Source organism: Hemicordylus capensis, chromosome 1 (genome assembly GCF_027244095.1).
Source record: "Hemicordylus capensis ecotype Gifberg chromosome 1, rHemCap1.1.pri, whole genome shotgun sequence".
In the NCBI taxonomy this organism is placed as follows: domain Eukaryota; kingdom Metazoa; phylum Chordata; class Lepidosauria; order Squamata; family Cordylidae; genus Hemicordylus; species Hemicordylus capensis.
This window is the reverse complement of record NC_069657.1, coordinates 329,299,076-329,320,776: the sequence shown is the minus strand read 5'-3', so window position 1 is coordinate 329,320,776 and position 21,701 is coordinate 329,299,076. Positions and strand designations below refer to the sequence as shown.

The following is a 21,701-nucleotide window of genomic DNA, read 5'->3' as shown; positions in this document are numbered from 1 at the left end:
GTCCCCCCCCCATTGCTTTGCTGGCGCCTGGCGGCCAGTCAGTGGCCTGGCTTGGCGGCAGGCACTTGTGAGGAAAAACCTAAGTATAATGTAGTATGTTGGGGGGGCGGGGGGCGCCATTTCAGTGCTTGCCCCGGGCGCCGTTTTCCCTAGTTACGCCTCTGGATAGGAGGCAGGGGTCTGCAAAAAGACAGATCATGAGGGAGGAAAGAGCCCCTTCAGGAGAAGGAGGATGCCGTTGTGTAAATTAAATGAGGAAAGAAGATGAACAAAATCTGTTACAGAGGGAGGGAGGGAAGGAGGGAGGGGAAGGAGGGAGGGAGAGAAAAAACATGAAGGGAGGGGGAAGAAAGTGTGGGGAAGAGCGAGTGGAGGAGACAGAAAGAGAGGAAAAAAAGAGAGGGGGAAGAGAGACAGAAGGAAGGGCAAGGGATGGGCCTGAGCCTGTCAGCAGCCTGAGGGGAACGAGCAGCCATGGCAGCATTAGCAGCAAGGAAGGGACCAGTCAACCACTGCTGCTGTTTGGGGCTACCAAGGCCATTGTCAGAGGGAGGGAGGCAGGCAAGAGATGGGCCCGGGCCTGTCAGCAGCCTCAGGGGAATGAGCAGCCCTAGTCAACCACTGCTGCTGCTTCTGGGGGGAGGAGCAGGAACGGGGCTCTGGTGAGGGTGGGGAGGTCTCTGGGGATAGGGGGCTGCAGCTTGGCCAAGAGGCAGCAGCAATGCTGCAGCCACGACCAAGAAGGGTGAGGGAGGTGGAAGCAACAGGATGAAGGAGGATCAGGAGTGCAGCTCAGGTGAGGGTGGGAAGATCTCTGATGTGAGGGGAGCAATCAAGTACTAACGTGCAGATGCTCTAGAGTTCCAGCATTGAAGCGGAGAGAAATAATGGCAGTGATCAGGATGCAGAGGTGGAGGGCCGACAGGCGAAGACCCTCCAGCCAGAAGAGGAGGGCCGACAGGCGAAGCCCCTTCAGCCAGAAGAGGTGGGTGGATGGCGGGCGAAGCCCCACCGGCCAGGAAGAGGAGGCAGTGGTGGGGAGAAATAATGGTGGTGGCAAGGAGGTGGGCAGACGGTGGGCAAAGCCCTACCAGCCGGGAGGAGGTGATGGGAGGTGGCGGCGGGATGGCCTGGCCCTGGCCCGCCCAATGAGGAGGGCGAACGCGCGTGCTGTGTGGGGGAGGGTGAGCATGCATGCAGTGGGGGGGAGAGCGAGCGTGAGCGCTGCAGGGGGGAGGGCAAGCACACACACTGCGGGGGGGAGGGCAAGCACTCACACTGCAGGAGAGTGCCACAAGCTCAGTGCACAACTGCACAGATGCTCTGTGTGGGGTCAGCTAGTCTCTCTCTATATTTCTCCTAGGTGTGCCATGGAATGTGCATCCCGGCAAGCCATCTGATTGGCTGGGGTGCAGGCCAATGGCAGCGGCGGGCTGGCCTGCTGGCCCTGGGACTGGCTGGCACTGGGAGGCAAACAGCGGCTACGGAGGTGTGCGGCGGGCCGCAGAACCGGTACTCGGCCCCGGCTGTGGAGGTGAGGCGGTGGTGGGCCCAGTCATGGCGGCGGGCCAGCCCGCTGGAAATGGCTCACACTGGGAGGCAAGCAGCAGGCTACAGAGCCGGTACTCGGCCCGGTGGCGGGCCTGTGGGCCCGGCTGCAGAGGTGAGGTGGTGGGCCGGTTGCGGAGCCGCCCGTGGAGCCAGGGCACCTGTGGGAGGCCGGGGCAGGAGGAAACCAGGTGGAGGAACTTCCCTGTTTGCCGCCTGGGAGGAGGAACGGCGGCAGCGGGGGCTTTTTTGGCCACCCAACACCCGGTAAGAAGTGCCTGGCCTGTGGCAGCAGAGGTAAGGTACTCAGTGCCGGGAAGGGAGGGGAGGGGAGGGGAGGGGAGAGCAAGAGGGAGGGGGAGGGAGGAGAGGAGGGAGGAGGGCAGGAGAGAGTGGGCCAGGAGGGGAAAGGAAGGGCAAGAGAGAATTGGGTGGGAGGAGGCGGGAGGGCAGGAGACAATTGGGTGGGAGGGGGAGGGAGGCTAGGAGAGAATTGGGTGGGAGTGGGAGGGAGGGCAGGAGAGTGGGTGGAAGGGAGAGGAAGGGGGCAAGAGAGTGGGGTGGGAGGGAGGGGGGAACAGCAGGCCCCAAAGAGCACACAGATGCTCTGTGAGGGTTGGCTAGTAAATATATATAATTCTCTAAGGCATACCCGTGGCTAATCCTGTGCATGGCAGCTCTTGAGAGAGTCCATGAGCAGAAGCACCTGATTGGGCAGTGGGGATTCCATATGCAGATTGGGAAGAGGAGCCTGTGATGGTTAAAGTCAGTTGGAATGGAACTGTTACTGATCGGAAGGTGTTCTTGACTGTAGAGGAGAGGAATATCTATATCTATATCTATATCTATATCTATATCTATATCTATATCTATATCTATATCTATATCTATATCTATATCTATATCTATATCTATCTAATAAAAGGATAGTGGGCAGGGGTCTGTGAAGAGAGGGGTCATGAAGGAGGAAAGAGCACCTTCATGAGGAGGAGGCGCTGTTTTGTGAATTAGATGAGGATTAACTCCGGACGGGAGAGAAAGAGGCAGGGAGGAGGGAGGGCAGAAGAGTGAGTGGAGGAGAGAGAGAGAAGGGAGGGGAAGGGAGAAAGAAGGAAGGATGAGGGATGGGCCTGAGCCTGTCAGCGGCCTCAGGGGATTGAGCGGCCATGGTGGCAGCAGCAAGGAAGGGCCCAGTCAACCACTGCTGCTATTTGGGGCTACTGAGGCCATTGGCAGTGGAAGGCAGGCAGGCAAAGAATGGGCCCAAGCCTGTCAGTGGCCTGAGAGGAATGAGCAGCCTTGGCAGTGGAGGCCACGAGGAAGGACCCCTCAACTGCTGCTGCTCCTGCTCATGTGGGGAGGAGCAGGAGCGGGGCTCAGGTGAGGGTGGGGAGGTCTCTGGGGATAGGGGGCTGCAGCTTGGCCAATAGGTGCCAGCAGTGCTGCCGCCACAACCAAGTGGGGTGAGGGAGATGGAAGCAACGGGATGGAGGAGGAGGAACAAGAGACTCAGGTGAGGGTAGAGAGACCTCGGAGGAAAGTGGGGCTGTGGCAGAGGGTGAGGGGAGCAATCAAGTACTAGTGCGCAGATGCTCTGCACTGGTTAAGCTAGTAATAGTTAAATCAACATATCTTGTTTATTTACTGTAGTCATATTTCCTTTATTTCATCACAAATTTTATTTTTAAGGTTGCTCCATTTTTTATCATGTATCTGTTCATTTCATTTGTAACTAATTATTCAGTTACAAATTCCAGACAGGGGTTTCAACCTGTCTGGAATTTTTACATGAATGATTGGTTACAAATGAGTAGGATTTCCCTTTCCCCCACCCTGTTCTGTTAGCTGGGAGCTTCTGATCTGACCCTTGCAGATGTTGCAAGGACTGTGGGGAGAGGTGGGATGGCAATCAGGCTCATGGTGGCAATACTTGCCATCGCTCTTCACCCACCACCTGAGGTGACTGCTTCACCAAGCCTCATGGAAAGACTGGTCCTGACTTCAGATACTATACAATGGGCAAACCAGAATAGTTGTCCATCTCATTAGGCTACTCATTTTCTGGCAATAACACAAAGAAATTGCAATGAAATTAATATGTGGCTTTTCAGAGGACTCTGAAAGTCATCTTAATCAACTTATCCAATGTCTACCAAAGTTGCAGGGGAGAAATGTCACCATTTTGGGATGGCAAAGTTGATTTTTACTCCAAGTGACATGAACCTTTAAACATGCACATAATTGGACCTCTATTGGTCTGATTCATTGAAAATGTATGTAAAATTAAACATGAACACTTATTAACTGTACCTATCTTGAATAGTGTACTCTGGAAATATGCAAAATGCTGAGTATGCAGTCATATAATGGTAAACATATGATTTCATGTGTTCTGTATCTTTACTTGATATTTTAATGCTATGTTGTGAGTCACCTAGAGAACAATTTGTTATGGGTTTTTTTAAAAAACAAAGTGCAGCCCGTCCCTTTTGTACAGGTCTTGCTTGCCTGAAAATGTGTCCCAGTGCCTAACAAATCTAAACCCCTCCTCCAAGCACCAACATCTCATCCACGCATTGAAACCCCTCAGCTCTGCCTGTCTCACTGTACTTGCGCGTGGAACAGGTAGCATTTCTGAGAATGCTACCTTGGGGGTCCTGGATTTCAAAATGCTACCTATCAGCCTAAATTTGGCTTCCAGGACCTCCTGACTGCATTTCCCCACATCGTTGGTGCCGACGTGCACCACGACAGCTGTCTCCTCCCCAGCACTGCCTAGGAGCCTGTCTAGACGCTGCGTAATGTCCGCAACCTTCGCACCAGGCAGGCAAGTCACCGTGCGGTCAACACGCGGGTCACAAACCCATCTCTCTATCCCCCTAATGATCAAATCACCAACTACAAGGAGGCCCCCACCCCCCAGAGGAGTATCCCCTGTGTGAGAGGATATGGGCTCATCATCCATGGAAGGGGTCCCTTCTAAAGGAGCATTTCCCTCTTCCTCAGACCAATGTCCTCTTCTCCCAAGACCTTCATTCTCCCTGACAGCAGAGGAGCTACCAGCCCTGGAGTGGGATGCCTCTATCACATCCCTAAAGGTCTCGTCCACATTCCTCTCTGTCTCCCTGAGCTTCTCCAGATCCGCCACCTTGGTCTTGAGGGAATGGATTTGTTCCCTGAGAGCCAGGAGCTCTTTGCACCGAGCACACACCCATGACTTCTGCCCATGGGGCAAATAGTCGTACATGTGGCACTCTGTGCAATACACTGGGAAGTGCCCCTTCCCCTGCTGACCTTCTATCTTCATACTGTTTTAGTTGGCTCTTTACAGTATTTAGGGAGCTTATTGTCCGTTTATTAGATAGTTTATTAGGATAGGTCCCAGCTGTAATGGTCAGCTATTTAACTGTCCAAAGAGCCTTTCCCAAGAATATGAGGGATACGAGGGAGGGATATGTACTTACATTCTCTTCTCCACCAGGCTCCTTGCGATCCTTGTGATCGTGGGGGCTTGTTCCAGGCTCCCCCGCACACTTCCCGCTAAACTCCTGCAAAACTCCTATGTCCTATGTCCTGTTTGCTATCCCTGTTCACTATGCTCTGTTCGCTATGCTCTCGGGCCTACACATCATATGTAGAGTAGGCTTCCAACTGTCACACAGGATGTGAGTCAAAGGAAGGAATGTGGGGCCCCTCCCAGCCCTAGCTGACTCCACCCCCACTACTAAGTAAACACTGCCTTTAGGTAACCCTAAGAACTCCTAGCCCTGTTATATGTTAACCCTAACAAGTAACCCTAACAAGTAACACACACAGAGATAGCGAGACTAAGATCTATCCCTGAAGATAGATCCCTAAAGAGAGAAACAGCCCCTGCAAAACTCCCCTCTTGGTTTGTTTGAAGTGGGAAAGGCTAGATGTTTAGAAGGGCTTGCTCAGCTTCTCAGCTGTGTCTGCTCTTCCCAGAGTTGCCTTCCAACTTGCCTTCCCAGAGTTGCCTTCCAATTCTGGCATGTGCATAGGGCCCGTGCCAGAATTCCTTAGGAGGAACGTCCTTCCACAGGCATTGTTTTGGACCCATTTGCTTAATTAGCTTATTATGTCCCTGGATTCTGGCTGGTGGCATCTAGTCAGTCACCCCACAACATATTCATGGCGTTTGTGTTCAAAGTTGAGTGTTTGTGTGCCTTCAGAGGGGTCAATGTGTCTCTGTGCTCTTTTTAAAGCCTGTAACATTGAACGATTCCCTATCCAAGCTTTGTGGGCTGGGCTTTGCAAGGAGTACAGGGTCTGGCTGGAAGTTGCCAGCAGCTTTCTCCCCTTGTGCCCCCTTTAGGTGCTGCCTGGACCAGAAGCTGGGAGCTCCTGAGCTGAATTCTTGCAAGGGTGTGGGGATAGGTGGGGTGGCAATGCAGGGGTGAAGTGGTGGTACCTGCCAACACCCTTCACCCACTCTCAGAGATACATGCTTCCCCAACTTCATGGAAGGGTTGGCTCTGACTTCAGATCATACACAGAATGCAAACCTGAAAATGACAAACAATAAGACTATTTCCCCTGATTATCTGTGGCGTGAAATACATTTCATCACATCTGTTGAGCTTATGGCTCAGTTATTTCTTTAATTTCTGCTAGATAATCTAAAAAAATAAAATAATGTGGCCCACCTCTCAAAGGAGGTATCTTTTAATTGTGTTATACATTTTAGTTAAAAGGTGAGCTATTTCCTGTTTTGTGTTATGAGAACTCTTAGCTGGCTGTATCTGTGCTTGGTTCTTGTTATTTTAAAATACCAAGTAGATCTACATAGTCTGAAACATATGATACATTTATGGTACATTTCTTCATCATTTGCCTAGACCAGACATGTAGAAGGTCTGTTGGAACAGGTTCCTGACCAGACATTAGTTATATAGTCAGCTTCTATTATAAAATGAAAACCAAATACTGAGTCATAACTTGCTGGGAAAAGTGAACATTTAAGAAATTGGCAGAGACTAAGAATTTGATTTATGTGCATTCCTAAAGAACTTTCACTAGGCTTGAAAAAAGTACCCCTGGGACTATGAAAAAAAGAGACACTAATGGTTAGTTCACTTTTTAAAGCAGTCTATGTTTATTAGATCCGTCTACTACAACAGAAGTCTCAGACATTTTTGTTGAGCCCCCTAGTGCTGAATTATTAAGAAGGGGGCTCATCCCTGGCTGAAAGCCATTATGCCTTGCCCTGAAAATCTGGAACTCCAAGGAGATAATGCAGGCTGTAGTGACTGAGAGGTGAAAGAAGGGTATTCAATATACTCAGAAGTAAGCCTGCATATGAAGTGGAAAGACACTGTAGCTAGGGCATGATAGGGAAGGCTTACATTTCAGAGCTCAACATATGACTATGTTACAGATGTTGGTACTCAGTAGTGTGGAATAATGGCTAGAGTGTGGAAGTGTGGCTAAAGCAAGATATGCACTCAAAAGGTTTGGAAGGCCAAATTTCAACAGATATTCAGGAGCCACAGAGAAAGAGTCAAAAAATGTTATCAGTTTGGATGGAGAGAAAGAGAAGTCAACATTATTCATTCATTCAGCATTAGCCCAAATGATCAGCTTCTCTAACTCCCACAAACTCTTCTGCTCCAACTCGTGTGTCACCTCCATATCTCATGTGTCCCAAGCCATTCAGGGATGCCACCACTAGGGATGGGCTAGCTGCCCATTTGGCCGATTCGGTTCAAATCTGGACTGGATTTGAACAGACTCAGCCCGGTCTAGTCTTGGGTTCAGCCAAACTCTGTCCAGTACCATTCAGCCATCAAACTGGGCTGCACTGGTTCATGGGATGGTTTGGGGGGAGGGGTATATTTGTAAAGGAGAATCTAGCAACATAAGCATTCCCTATATAGGGATTCACTATAGTAATGTGGGGGGTGGGTGGGAGAGAAAGGGTATTTTTTTACCTTTAATTTTGAAGTGGTGGGCACGGCAGTGGCTGAGACATTGGCGGGGGTGGGGGCTCCTCCAGCCCCCCCCCCAGCCTCCCGAAGAGCAACCCAGGCTGGCTGTGGTCTGGTTCAGGCCTCAGTGCATGCACAGAGGCAATTTTTGTGACCTCCGTGCATGTGCAGAGGTCTGAACTGGACTGCAGCTGGCCCTGTCTGCTCTTCGGGAAGCTGGCAGGGGGGTTGGATGACCCCCACCAACACCCATGTCTCCGCCACCTCCGCTTTCCCTGCCTCCTGAAAATTAAAGGTAAAAAGTAGCCTTTCTCTCACTAACTCACATTACTATAGGGAATGCCCTTTTACTTGTAAAGGGGAGTCCTTGCCAGATTCCATGTACAAGTATACCCCTGAACTGCCCTGTGAACCAGTTTTTAGAACTGGTAAGTAGTAAGAAGTAGATCTAGAAAGTTTCTGCCTTGTCTGGTTGGAACTCACTCTCTCTCTCTCTCTCTCTCTCTCTCTCTCTCTCTCTCTCTCTCTCTCTCTCTCTCTCTCACACACACACACACACACACACACACACACACACACACGATGGTGATGTGGAAATAAAATAAAATGTAAAAGCCTTGAGGGCCATAGGAGGGAAGGTTACCCTCTATAATTCGCCTGTCCATATGAGATGCAGTGGAGCCAGGTGTTCAGTGGCCCTTCAAAGTCAGCAAGGGGTCTTCAAAGACCCTTTTATGGGACTAAAAAAAAAGAATTACTTACTACTTCATCATGGAGAAGAGTTTTTCACTGTCTCTCGGGGACAATGGCCAACTCTTCCCTAGAATAAAAAGATTCCCTAAGGGATCCATGATCTGAAGGTCAGGACCAAAGGCCATTCCTCATGAGGAGGGGTTCTGTTCACAATGCTGAACTCTGCTGCAGACAGGAATGGGTAGCCAACACACCACTCCCTCTTGAGAGTGTGGACTAGGGATGACTTTCATTGGGCTGACTTTCATTTGACATAGGCAATTTCTTCCACGGGCCACTCTCACATGAGGATGTGGACCATAGGCATAAGTCAGTGGCCAGAGGCTTGTGTTTCTAGGCAGAGTGCAGGCCATGATCGAAACCAGAGGAGCTCTTACCCCTGGACTTCGGGGCAGAAGTCCATGGCCTCCACAGCCCCAGGGCCCCCCCAGTCCTCTTTAGTCTGTCCCAGGTGGTGTGGTCACCTGGCCGAACATGATGATGCTTAATTTGCAGGGGAGGAAGGGCCTCTAAAGGCCTTTAGGTCCAGGCTCCAAAATTACCTAGGTATACCTCTGATTGAAAATGATTTTCAGCCAATTTTCCCTCCCAAAGTGTCTGGGCAATAAACCTTAAAATCCAAGTGACCCATCACCACTCATGCCTTGAGCTCTCCTTCCAATCACTACTTCCAATGCTACTTTCAAATATACAAGTAATAGTCAGTGGGAATTATGGGCAAGCTAGTGTTTCAGAGTTTTAGACCTAATAACCCCTGCTACCTAGGCTAAGGGGCTGTAGGTCAGTGGCAAAGCATCTGTTTTGCATGCAGAAGGTCCCAAGTTCAGTCCCTGGTATCTACAGGTAGGGCTGGGAAAGACACCTGCTCGAAACCTTGGCGAGCCACTGCCAGTCAGTGTAGACAATACTGAGCTTTGTGGATGAATGTGACTCAGTATAAGGCAGATTCCTATGTTTCTGTGTGCCTTTTTTAAATGCGGGGGCTTCTTTTTATTCCCCAGCAGAGATCCTCGCCAGTGGCTGTTGCTGCTACCTTATGCTTCTTCTTAGATTGTGAGCCCCTTCAGTACAAGGAACCATTTTCTTTTTTTTAATTCCTTTGCTATGAAAATGGTTTTGAGAACTTTTTGTTGAAAAGCAGTCTATACATATTAAGAAGGTGGCATGCAGCCTGGGTAAACAGTAAAGATCTTCTCACAATCTGTGAGAAGAGCTTCTGTTGGGTCTGTGGGAAGAGTGGGCTTAGCCCGCTCTCGCCGCAGATGATACTGCCCAGAGACCTGGGCGGCCGGATCGGCCACCCACATGATTGCTGGCTCCGTCACAGAGCTGGCAGAGGTGGCAGGGATTGGGGGCCAGCCAGCTCCCAGAACTTCCAGTATGTCCCACGCAAGCGCGGGGGGAATCCTGGAGAGATCTCCGAGCCCAGGAGGCTGCTTGTAGCCTCCTGGTTGAGGGTCTATTCGTGTGTTGCTGCGTGCCACGGTGACACAAGTGCAACAAAATGAGGTTAACCAAGCCCTCGCTCCATTAACTCATTAAAGAGGAGGGTGTTTTAGGCAGGCTAGCTGCCTTTGGAGCACCAGGCTTGTCCATGAGCTTGGTGGTTCCCACAATCAATGGAAAGCGGGCTAAGCTTAGCCCGCTTTCCATTGATTGTGGGAATAGCCTTGCTTTCTTCCATCAGGCAGATATTGATCAAGGTCATCTCTAGCAAGTGAGTGAGGAAGTTGCACCTGTTGAATTTCTGTCTGGATGCATCCCTTCCCAGTCTAATGTAGACCTGAAAGATCAAGCGAAGTGTGGAAGTCCATGGGGCCTAATTTGTAAAGTCATCATGATATGTAAGATTGTACAAAGTCTTTATTGATGATATGGCACAGAAATTAAGATGACCACCTTAACTTGTAATTTCTACACACTAGAGTGAAAATGATGGCTAACAGTAATCTTAAACTGAAGCTTACTAAAACTAAAAGGTCTTTAAAAATATTTTAAAAGGAAGTACCTTAAGGATTATTATAATGTGACAATATTAATTCATTGATGGAAGTGGTGCTACACCTCAATCCAAGACAGAAATAATATGGGGAAAGTTTCTATCCATCTCTGCTTTTAAGTCCAATAGGGGTACCTGGGCATCTTCTTTACATGTGTTTGACTCATGAGTAGATACAGATACAATTCTTTCTCATTGGTAAGACTTTTGTTATGAAAGTGATTTGTGGAAATGACCCCATGAAAGAAAAGTAGCATGCTGGAAGCAGTCAAAAGAACATGAGAGCTGCCATCTAGGATTGGACCATGTTCATCCAGTCCAGTATTCTGTTTCCATCTTGGGCAGCCAGATGCTTCTGGGAAACTTACAAGCAGTGTTCTCTTGTTGTCTGTCCCCAACATTTCCTATTTAGAGGTGCCTCTGAACACAGAGGTCCCATTTAGATACCATGGTTAATAACCATTGATAGACTTATCCACTATACATTTGTCCAATGCTTTTTCAGAAGCACTAATCAAATAGAGAGCACAGATTCAGGTACCTTTAGACACCTCAGCCTGAAACACAAAATGCACTTCCTTGGAAGTAAGTCCCATGTAAATAAACAAGGCTCAGTTTTGAGTAAGCATATTAGGTTCAAACTATTGTACTGTATTAGAAAGCAAAAGAGGGCATTTCATGATTATGGGAGAAATGGAAAGACGGATGCTTGTGAAGAGCAAGTAATGGAATTAGGACATTCTCCAGATGGAGAGTTCAAGGATTAGGTCCTAAGGCCCTAGTTAGCTAGACTGGATTTGGGGGCTAAGCTTTTGGAATAAGCTATCAGTGTTTTTCCTTCTGTACAAAAGCAACCCCCCCCCATTTCAGATACCAATTTCAGATAGTGAAAAATATCAGTGTATTTATAAAAAAAGAAAATCAAGGCAGTTATTTGATATTTTTTTAAAAGCAAAAGCAAATGTTGTGGTTCATTGTTTGTACATCATTACAAGAAAGAGAGAGCATTCAACTTTGATATGAAATTGATCATCACTTAATTCTGTCTGTCTTTTTAGTTTGAACATAAGTAGTGATAGAAAAAGAGCTGTGAGACTATGCTTTAAAGAATTACAATTATAGTACTTGAAAAAAATTCAGCCAGCGATTCTGGAAACTTAGGACAATGGTGAATATATCCAGCAACATCAGCTTATAAATTCAAACCAAGCACTTCAATAAACAGGAGACCATTTATTCAGTAGTCTCCATGAAGTGTCGTATAGTCTACATATTAGATAAAACCTCTGTGAGAGGGACAACCATTTCTGCCTAATTAGACAAGTTTTTAATTTTCTATTCAAAGGTCAGGTTTTTAAAAGTAAATGTCACCTCACTTGTGCCACAACAGAACATCATCCTAAATTATTTTTTAAAAGGTTTTGTAAATTGTGCCCGATTCAAATGGTACTAGAGAAAGACATGCTGTTCTGGTAGCTCTAGGTCTTAACATTCACATCAATTTCAGAGGATGAATACAACTGAAGGAAGCCCAGGCGGGCGCGTGGCTGGGGGAATCAGTCATGTGACTTGCCTCTGGGGCCCCCCCAGGGGAGTGGGCTCCCAGACAACTGTCTCCCCTTGCCCTATTATAGTTACACCCTTTGTTTGGAGAGTTTAGGTTTTGAGTATTCTGACTGTAAAAATATGACCACCTTTTCATGTTTGTTGCAGTCCATATTGTTCACAGTTCTGAGCCATGGTTTCCAAATCCAAGGCACCTCCTGGACCTTATTTCTAAACTGTGAGGCTCCTGGGCTACAGCATGCCTGAAAGTCACATGACCTTGGAGTCTTTCCTCTTGAGTCTGCAGTTCTTTTAATCGAGGTTGTGCTCATCAGTGAGGGGAACGCGCTCTACTCATGCTTACTTTTTTTGCTATTTTTGCATGTTCACTAATTACTACTGTTGTGAATGGTTGCTGCACTGACATTGTATACTTCTGAGCTTTACAGAAGCATGTCACAGACTCTAGCCCTGCTCAGTCATTATGGTCTCTGGGGATGTTGTACTCATGTGCAATATCTCCAAGAGAATGCCCTCAAGTCCCACCCCTGTGCTGATGTGCTCTGAAACTTCACCCATGCTTCCCACTATAGCAGCATTTGCCTGCAAAGACAAATATGATACTTGTGGAGAGATTCTTCTCGTGATCAGAGTGTTGGGATTAGTGGTCAGAGTGCACAAGCGTTCTATTTCTCCTCGAGTACAAAGTTTGTTTCAGTCTACAGACAAATGCAGTGGCAAGCCACGGGGCAGAGGTGGGGAGGTTAGGGTTCCAGAGTGCATTTGTGTTGGGGCAGAGCTTGTGGGCACATTCTCAGGGATGCTGTATACCTGTTCAGGGTCCCTAGACTCCATATAGACTGATCAGGGCTTATACCTCTTAGATTTCATGGCTTGTTGGCCCCACTGTTTACATTTTTTCCTTATGCGTGTGTATGTGCCAACTAAGAATAAAATTTCATGCATCAGATGTAGTGGGTTCTGGTGCATAAAAGGTTGTGCCACAATAAATCTCATAGTTTTTAAGGTTCTACAAGGCTCTTATTTGTGTTGGTTATAACTCTTGTTTGTGCATATGAGTCCTTAATGAGTTAATACAAAGAAAAGAGAAAAGCAGGCCGTAGGGATGACAGGGCATATATCAGTTCTGACATTTGTAAGTATGAGTTTTGAAGGTTGGATTTGTTTGTGTTACTGCTCTGCTGATATCATCTTGTGGTTTTCTTTGAATTGGGGAAGTGAGCAGCTTAAGTGTAGGAAGACTGCAAGAACCCTAGCTCTTGTGGACTCTTGAAACTGAAATCCTTTTGAATGTTCCTATCTATGCTACTCCACCCTTAAAAGAAAGTGGCTTTTTTGGGTGAAGTGAAACTTTGCCAATCAGCACTTTCTAAAAAAGTGGAAGGTGAAAGTGTTGTTGATGTCAACAGATGTAGGCCTCATTGGATGAAAAGGCTACCATTTTCTTGAGAGCTTACCACATTTTGTGGTAAGGCCTGATGTCTGGTAAAGAAGAGACTTTTTTCAAGCATGAGACTGCAAGCTGACTTCAGCATTCAACTTCGATGTGAAGTCATGGAACTGAGCATGCTACAAGATTCTATGCATCTTGCCCAAAGGCCACATCAGATTAGTTGGGTTAAGTATGTGGATGCACATCTTTATGTTCATTTAGATGACTGGTTGACATTTTGTTCCTTCATCTTCTTTGAAATCTCATAGAAGTTCAAAAGTTAAGAACAAGTTTAAAATCAAAGCATAAAAATAAATAGTTGGGCAGCAGGATAAATCCTAGAAAGAGGGCTATTGGGCACTGTAGTCTGCTGCTTTGGGTATGTGTGCCAAAGGTAACCTAAACTGATTACAATGCTGGATCAAAAAGAATAAACAGTAATATTAAGCTAACAATAAACTAAAACAAACAACAGGTACAAGACAGAAGAGCAACTACCCAAATAAAATAAAACCCCACACAGAAAGAGCTAAAAAGCCAGCAGCTCAACAGCTTACACATTAAAGAGTCATCTACCATAAGCACAGTGAAAGAGCCATCTTTTCACCAAACTAAAGAGCATAGGAGCCATATGAGCCTCTGAGAGGAGGGTGTTCCACAAAGTTGGTGCCACCACCAAGAAGGCCCTGCACTGAGTGGATGCACCATACCTCTGATGCATTGGACCAGGGCCTCTGATGATGAATGAGACAAACAGAAAGGCATATGCAGGAGAAGATGGAAATAAACAAGTAATCAATGTAGATAATACATTGATACATAATTAGTAACATTAATACATAACTGCCCTGAGCCATTTTGGAAGGGCGGTATAGACCAAAATAATCCCAGTGGTAATTGGCGCCCTGGGTGCAGCTCCAAAAGACCTTGAAGAGCACCTCAACACCATCAGGGCCACAGAAATCACCATCAGCCAATTACAAAAAGCAGCTTTACTGGGAACAGCCTATATTCTGCGACGATATCTATAACAACTGACAATAAAATTCAGCCAGGTCCTTGGGAAGGACTCGATGTCTGGATAAAACAAACCAGTCAATAACACCTGTCTGACTGTGTAAACAAGAAATAATAATAAAAATAATAAATCCATAGGATAATATGCTCTCTCCTAATAAGTATTTCTTGTCAGCAGCTGGACTGCAGCATTATGTACCAGTTGACATTTCTGGACACTCTTCAAGAGCTGGCCCATTGCCGTAATAATCACTGCAGCAGTCTGCAGCACATTGCAGTAGTCTAATCTGGATGTGACCAGGACATGGATAACCATGGCAATATCAAACTTCTCAAGAAAGGGATGCAAATGAACCAGCCAAAGCACTCTTAGTCACTGTGGCCACATGAGACTTCAAGAGGAATTGTGGATCAAATAGACTCACAAGCTGTGCATTTGCTTTTTAAAGGGGAGTCTGATTCCTCCACCCAGAACAGGTTGGACAAACAATTTCCCCTTGATTCTTACAAACTACTGCCTTGATTTACTGAAGCATTACATGGCTCCAGGCATTGCACTGTTTCCTGACCCAATACAGATTGGGCTAAGCCACAAAGAATAGATTACAGGTCTCATTCCTGGGTAGACTCACTCCTGATGCCAGCATATGTGGTTGAAGTTTCATAGAGAGGGTGGTGGTAGGTGCAATGGTAGAGATGAAATGGCAGTATCTAGAGAAGCTATTGTATACATATGCAAACATGACAGACTGTGGTGCAGTGTATCAGAAGCCACTCTAAAGAGACTCCACTGAACACAATCAATTGAAAGTACCCTGACTATATTAGTGGTTTTTCTTAGGAGAATGGTAATATTTACATGTGACCATTTTGGAAATACAGTGTTCCCTCTCCAAGTTCTGGCAAAACCTCGCCGTTGGCAAATTTGTAGTTGTTGAGGCATTAAAGTCTATGGGAGATGGGGTTAGGGGAAGGAATCACGACTGCAAAAAAAACCTAAAAATAAAGGGAAAATACAAAATAAAAGAGCTTAAAAAATCACAAAAAATCCTGTACTATCACCAAGAGTCACCAAGAAGAATGAGCAGATCAAGCCTCTGGAAATTTTTTGAACCCCCCACTCCCATATCACTCAAAGGCATTTTAAATTGGCAAGGGACAGCAGGGTTCGCATTGGTGACCAAGAGGAATGAGCAGATCAAACCTGTGAACCCCCCAAAATCACTGAACCCACCATCACTAAAAAACCTCGCCAACTGCAAATAATCAGGTCACAGTTGGCAAGACCTGACACAATTTCCTATTCACATATACGCAAAACCTGTGAATCACAAGTATAAGATAATGGGGGGGGCCCTCTTTCGAGAAAAGACGATACGTTAAAATACAGTGATAAATTATCATGCTTTATTGTTCATGCTGTTGCTTTTTTCAGGTTGGGAAGTTGGTTAAGACACTGGATGTAATGCTTCATCTAATTGTAAGCAGCTGCCTTTTAGCCTGGCTTGGCCAAATGTTTTTAATTCCACTTTGAAATTATGAAAGGAATAGGACTTTTAAAGAAATTTTGGCCTGTACTGTGTGTGAACTTGCCCTGTGCTTTTTCAGGAAGTCTCAAAGTGTAAAGCAGAGCTGAGAAAATCCATTTGAATTGACTGCAGGTTTGTAATGATGCAATTGCGAGCTTTACCAGAATGCATTAGGAAAATGGAGACACACTGTGGAAGATCAAATTCCATTTTTGTCAACTTCACAAAACCATTTCATATGAGGCTTCCTCACTGCCAGAGGCGAAAGTGGTTTGAAGCAAAAGGCAAGCCAGCTCCAATTATAATGGAATCTTATGAGCAAGTGGGAGAAGGAAGCTTGAAAGAGGAGGGGTGGGCAAAAGAGAATGCTCCCCTGGGTATACGCGAAATAGTCGACATGGAAAATATTGCAATCTGATGTGTTTTAGGAGTATGTTTCCTGTAAATCTCAAAATCTGTTATGAATTATGTAAAGTAGAACGCTTTCGGGAAGTCTAAGGGATTTTGTAATATATATCCAGCTGAACTTCCATTCCCATGACATGTTCGTCTAGTGTCATAATTGGTTTTGCAAGACAGGTGTAACCATCAGATATTTTTTTGAAATGTAAAACTAATGCCATAAATGCAATGAGTTGTCCTTAACGGTTTTTCTATCTTCACTTGAATTTTAAAAATTAGACTCAGAGGGGCCTTGCCCTAGCCACAGAATACAATCAAAATGTCCATCATTAAGTATTGTAGCTACTTGACTTTCAGAAGGTGGCTTTCTTAGACTTGATCCTAACCAATAAGGAAGAGTTGGTCAACAAGGTTTAAGTAGCAGGAACTTTAGTTAAAAAATGATCATGTAATACTGGAATTCTTTCTGTTATGGAAAGCTAAAGATGAGCGTAGTCAAACATGTATCTTAGATTTCAAGAAGCTGATTTTAATATATCAATAAGTTCAGAGAAATGCTAGGTAGGAATCTATGGCTAGATAGATTCCATGGCTTCCATGCAAAAGAGCCCAAGAGGGGTGAAAGTTCTTTTGAAGGAGATCCTCAAGAACTTAATCTGTTTTTTATATTGTGTTTTAAATTTTGTCCACCGCCTAGAGATGTACATATCAGGCAGTATAAAAATATGACAGACAGACAGACAGACAGACAGATAGATAATGCTTTTGAAGAGGAATTACTAAAAGCACAGTCACAAACAATTCCAATTAGAAAGAAAAATGGGACACATCTAAAAAAGCCAATGTGGCTACACATAAAGCTTAGTGATGAGCTGATTTTTTTTTTTAAGACATGTATAAGAAATGAAAGGCAAGACAGGTCACAAAGGACAAATACAGAGGAGTAGTCCAGAGATTTAGGGACAATGTCAGAAAAGCTAAAGCTTAGAAAGAGCTGGTGAGGGATGCTAAGAGCATAGAAAGAAACTTTTCCAGGTATGTTTGACATAAGATGGAACGGAAGAAAACACCTGGTGCTCAGTAAATACAGTAAATGTTAGCGGGTGAGAAAGAGAAGCCTGGGCTGCTATTATGTTGCCTCTGCCTTCCCTCAAAAGGGGAATTATGTGCAGCCTCATGAAAGCAGCACAAATGCTAATAGGTCGGGATTGTGGTTCAAGATTGATGGAGAATTTATATTGATCAGAAAAACCCTTAAATGATCTGAATTCATCAGGGCCAGATGAATTGCATCCTAGGATACCAATAGAAATTGCTTATGTATTCTTAGAACCTCTGTCAATCATCTTTGAGAAATCCTGGGGCATTGGTGACGAGCCACAAGACTGGTGATGGGCTCATGTTATCTCAGCCTTCTAAAAGGAAAAAAGGAGAATCCAAGAAACCACAGACTGGTCAGCCTGACTTCGGTGCCAGGGAAGATGCTAGCACAGATGCTTGTAAAGCACTCAGTCTGTATGCCTCTTGACGATAATGAGCAGAGAAGAGTAGAAGGAGTGTAGCAAGGTTGGAGTGGGTCCTGAGGCAAAAAGTGAAAATGGGCCCCAGCCCCACCCCCTTCTTCAGAGGAGAAGCCAGTGGGCTCCCTCCCTCAGAGTCCCAGGGATATTTGTCCTCCTTTGTTAAATTCTAGCTATGCTCCTGAAGCTAGCATGGATTTATCAAGAATAAAACTTGCCAGAATAATCTTATCTTTTTTGTTTACTCCACTAATATCAGTGGAGTTTCCCCATTAATTACTTTTCCAAGTCACATATAGCATTTGCTTATTCAAACCTTTTGATTCTACAAAAATCTGATTTTCAGATTTTCATGCCCTATGAGACTCTATAGTCCTCTCCCAGGAGTACACATTTAAAAAGGTATAATTCTTCAAATTGCACAGCAAGAAACTTGGAGCAGCAGCAGGTCTGGAGACCCAGGACTATCAAAGGAGAGCTGCTGTTGCTTCTTCTTCTTCTTCTTCTTCTTCTTCTTCTTCTTCTTCTTCTTCTTCTTCAATGGCAGCTGCCAGTTCAGCGACCGACAACCACTCCAAACTGTGTCATGGTAAGCAGCTGCCAGGCAAGTCTCCCTAAACCCTTGTAATGAGATTCTTTGATAGCATATACTGTATTAAAGATGATTATAAATTAGTAGTAATAAACTGAGTGTCCATGGCTTAATTAGGAAGACGTTTCCTGCTGCAGGAAGGCAGTTTCTGCAATGCTTAGCATATCTCGCATACAAATAGGTGTATGTGTGTGTCTCTCTATATTGGAGAGGGGCTGCCTACATATAGGATTTCCGTTTTGCAGCCTATTTTCCATAAGGAAAGTAAGCTTATGAGAGCACCTGGCGGTACGTGTCTGTTTGTTTGTTTGTTCCCCTATCAACTTCAAAATGCCTGGATCAATATGAACCAAATTGGGTGCAGTTGTAGGAACACATAGGGACACCTCAATGGCATAGTTTGTGAGGATGTCATCCACCTCAATTCTAGATGGTGGATGCGTAAACATTTGAGGCACGTGGCCTAATTTGTGGACCATTTAACCGATCTGAACCAAATTTGGTGTAGTGAGTGACACGTAGGGACACCTCAATGGTGCAGTTTGTGATGATGTCATCCACCCCACTGAAGATGGCATACACGTGAACATTTGAGACACAAGAGGGCTAACTTGTGAGCAGCCTAACTGATTTGAACCAAATTTGCCACAGCTATAGAGACACCTCAATGGCTTGTGATACTATCATCCACCCCAACTGAAGATGGTGGACCTATGAACATTTGAGGTGCAAGCGTGAACAGATATGGATTGAATTTGGTACATTTGTGGGGACATATAGGGACACATCATAGGCATCATTTGTGATTATATAAATCCACCCCAATTCAAGATGGTAGATGTGTGAACATTTGAGGCGAAGGGGGCTAAATTGTGTTAGCCCCCTTGCCTAACCAATTTGGGCCAGATTTAGTCCATTTGTAGGAATAGTGAAAGGAAAGTAGGCAGATTAGTTCTTACCAGAACAACTTGTCTCATTTTAATGTAATTAGTTCTCTCTTCTGTCAGCACTTTTGGTTTTTATTGTTTGTAAAGCTTCCCTATTTTAGAAAAGTACTTATAGCTGCTTCCCCCACAAGCACAATGTAATCTTATGTATATTTAACTAAGGGTTATTCAGAAACAATGCAATTTTCTCCTTCCCCCATCCTTTCCTTTCCTTTCTGACTCCACTCTCCACACTCTCTACAGGATCCCCACTTGGACAAACTTCTCAACAACAAAACATAAAAGATTACTGGATATAATACAACACATCCCTCCCCTTTATAACAACCAGAACTGAATTAATTTAAAATTCAATTACAAAGTCTTCAAGACTTTTAGGTGGTCTCCTGTCACACAGACTTCTCCTAATTCTTGCATTTTCTGGCAAAGGAGTGTTAGTGACATTTTTCTGGTTCTGAGGATTGTCCATCACTTTTATCAGCCTCATCTATTAGGCAGGATCAAAGTCCTCTCCAAGACTCCTTTCCTTCTTTTCTCATAGTATACATGCTGGGAAGTCTTGAATAGCTCCATTTCTTTCTATCATTCAATATGGCAGAATCTCCTTGGATTTTGATTATTTGTTTTGGTTTGGAATATCGGGAACATCTCTTTCTCACTTTACAAAGCAGCCGTACTTGAATAAAATCCCCCACCTGAAATGTTCACTGTTTCTGATCCTGTTTTTCATCCACATACAATTTGTATTTTTGTTGTTTCTCCCTTACCTGATCATGAATCACATGAAATGTCATGGAAAGCCCTATCAATTGTTGCCATTGGGTAAGTTTGATGGTAGCTTTTTATCTTCTCAGAAGTTCAAATGGTGGTTTTCCTGTAGCAGAATGAGGGGTAGTTGGATAAGCAAATAGAGTTTCATGGATTGCCTCTTTCCAGAGTTGTTGTTGTGTAGTAGCTAGTTGTAAACTTTCTTTCATTTATCTGTTCATTCTTCACTAAGCCATTCCCTCAAGGATGTTACAAGGAAATAGCCTTGTGTTTTATATCATGGTTATGCTCCATTTCAAATGAAGTAAGCTGTGTCCCACCGTCAGTCACTAGTTCTTTAGGAAGACCTTCTCTCGGAAAAACTGCAGCCATGAACTGGATCACTTTTTTTGTAGTAATGTTGTCAGCAAATGAAACTTCTGGCCACCTAGAATAGTAATCCACTACCATGATAAAAAATCTTTGTTTTGTGGGTTGGTTATCAAAAGGTCACATTATATCCAGATCAATTTTTCCCCCAGGGACCATTGGGATACCCTTATGGAGCCAAGGGGATGGTAAAAACCCCTGATAACTTGGCAAAGAGGCACCTTTTAACGTGGTGATTCTCTTTATTTAGCAGGGGGAGTGTAACTGGCCCTATCCACCCCCAGCACAGTACCTCCAGTGACTGTTGCTGGTGTCTATCTTGTGTTTATTTTAGAGTGTGAGCCCTTTGGGGACAGGGATCCATCTTATTTATTTGTTATTTCTCTGCATAAATTGCCCTGAGCCATATTTGAGAAGGGTGGTATAGAAATCAAATCAATCAATCAATAAAATAAAGGTCTTCTGTGAATGGTCAGATACAGCACAAGCCAAACAGTGCGAGATTACATTTTCAATGTGTTTGTCCATACTTGTAGGGATGTGCATGGAACCAGCTGGACTGGTTCAGTTCGAGTCTGGACCAGTCTTGAACCCAACTGGGCCAGTTCTGTCCAGCACCCTCCTCAAACCCCCCGGGTTCACGAGCTTCTTTAGTTAAGAAAATATATATATATATATATATATATATATATATATATATATATATTCTTATTGTATATCCTTATTGTGTGTGTGTGTGTGTGTATGTGTATATATATTCTTATTGTATATCCTTAGTGTGTGTGTGTGTGTGTGTGTGTGTGTGTGTATATATATATATATATATTAACCTTACTCCCCTCGGGAGAGTTCCTGGAGGTGGCGTTGGTGTGTGTCCATGGAGGTTCCCCCTCCCCCACCAGCTCTCTGCACCATGCAGAGGCCAAGTGTGCAGGCATGTGGCCTCCAAAATGGCTGACAGTCTGCCAGGTGAAGGCCAAAAACCAGCCGAAGAGCGGTTGAACTGGCTGGAGGGGGCAATGGAGAGAATCAGTGGGGGGAGGGGGAACCTCCATGGACACCCCCCCCGCCGCCACCTCAAAGAACTCCCCCAAGGGGAGTAAGGTAAAAAAAGCTAAAAAAGCTTGCGAACCCCCAAACATTTGGGGGTGTTGGGTTTGACCCCGAGCCGCCAAACTGAACCGGCTCAACATTGAACTGGCTCGATGTTGAGCTGGTTTGCACACCCCTACATACTTGTCCAGTAAAAACTTTCTCTGATTCGCTTTTTAGTCAAGCTCATGCCCAGGTGACCTTCATGGACAATTTTGA

The 21,701-nt window shown here is 45.1% G+C and overlaps 1 long non-coding RNA gene across 1 annotated transcript in view; it reads left to right on the top strand.

Moving 5' to 3' along the window:
- Positions 1–337: 337 nt before the first annotated feature.
- Positions 338–21,701, top strand: part of LOC128343015 (uncharacterized) — a 35,570-nt gene continuing 14,206 nt past the window's right edge. Inside the window, exons 1-2 of the long non-coding RNA XR_008315307.1 lie at positions 338–985; positions 1,364–1,534. This is a non-coding gene — a long non-coding RNA (uncharacterized LOC128343015). The remainder of the gene's footprint in view (positions 986–1,363; positions 1,535–21,701) is intronic.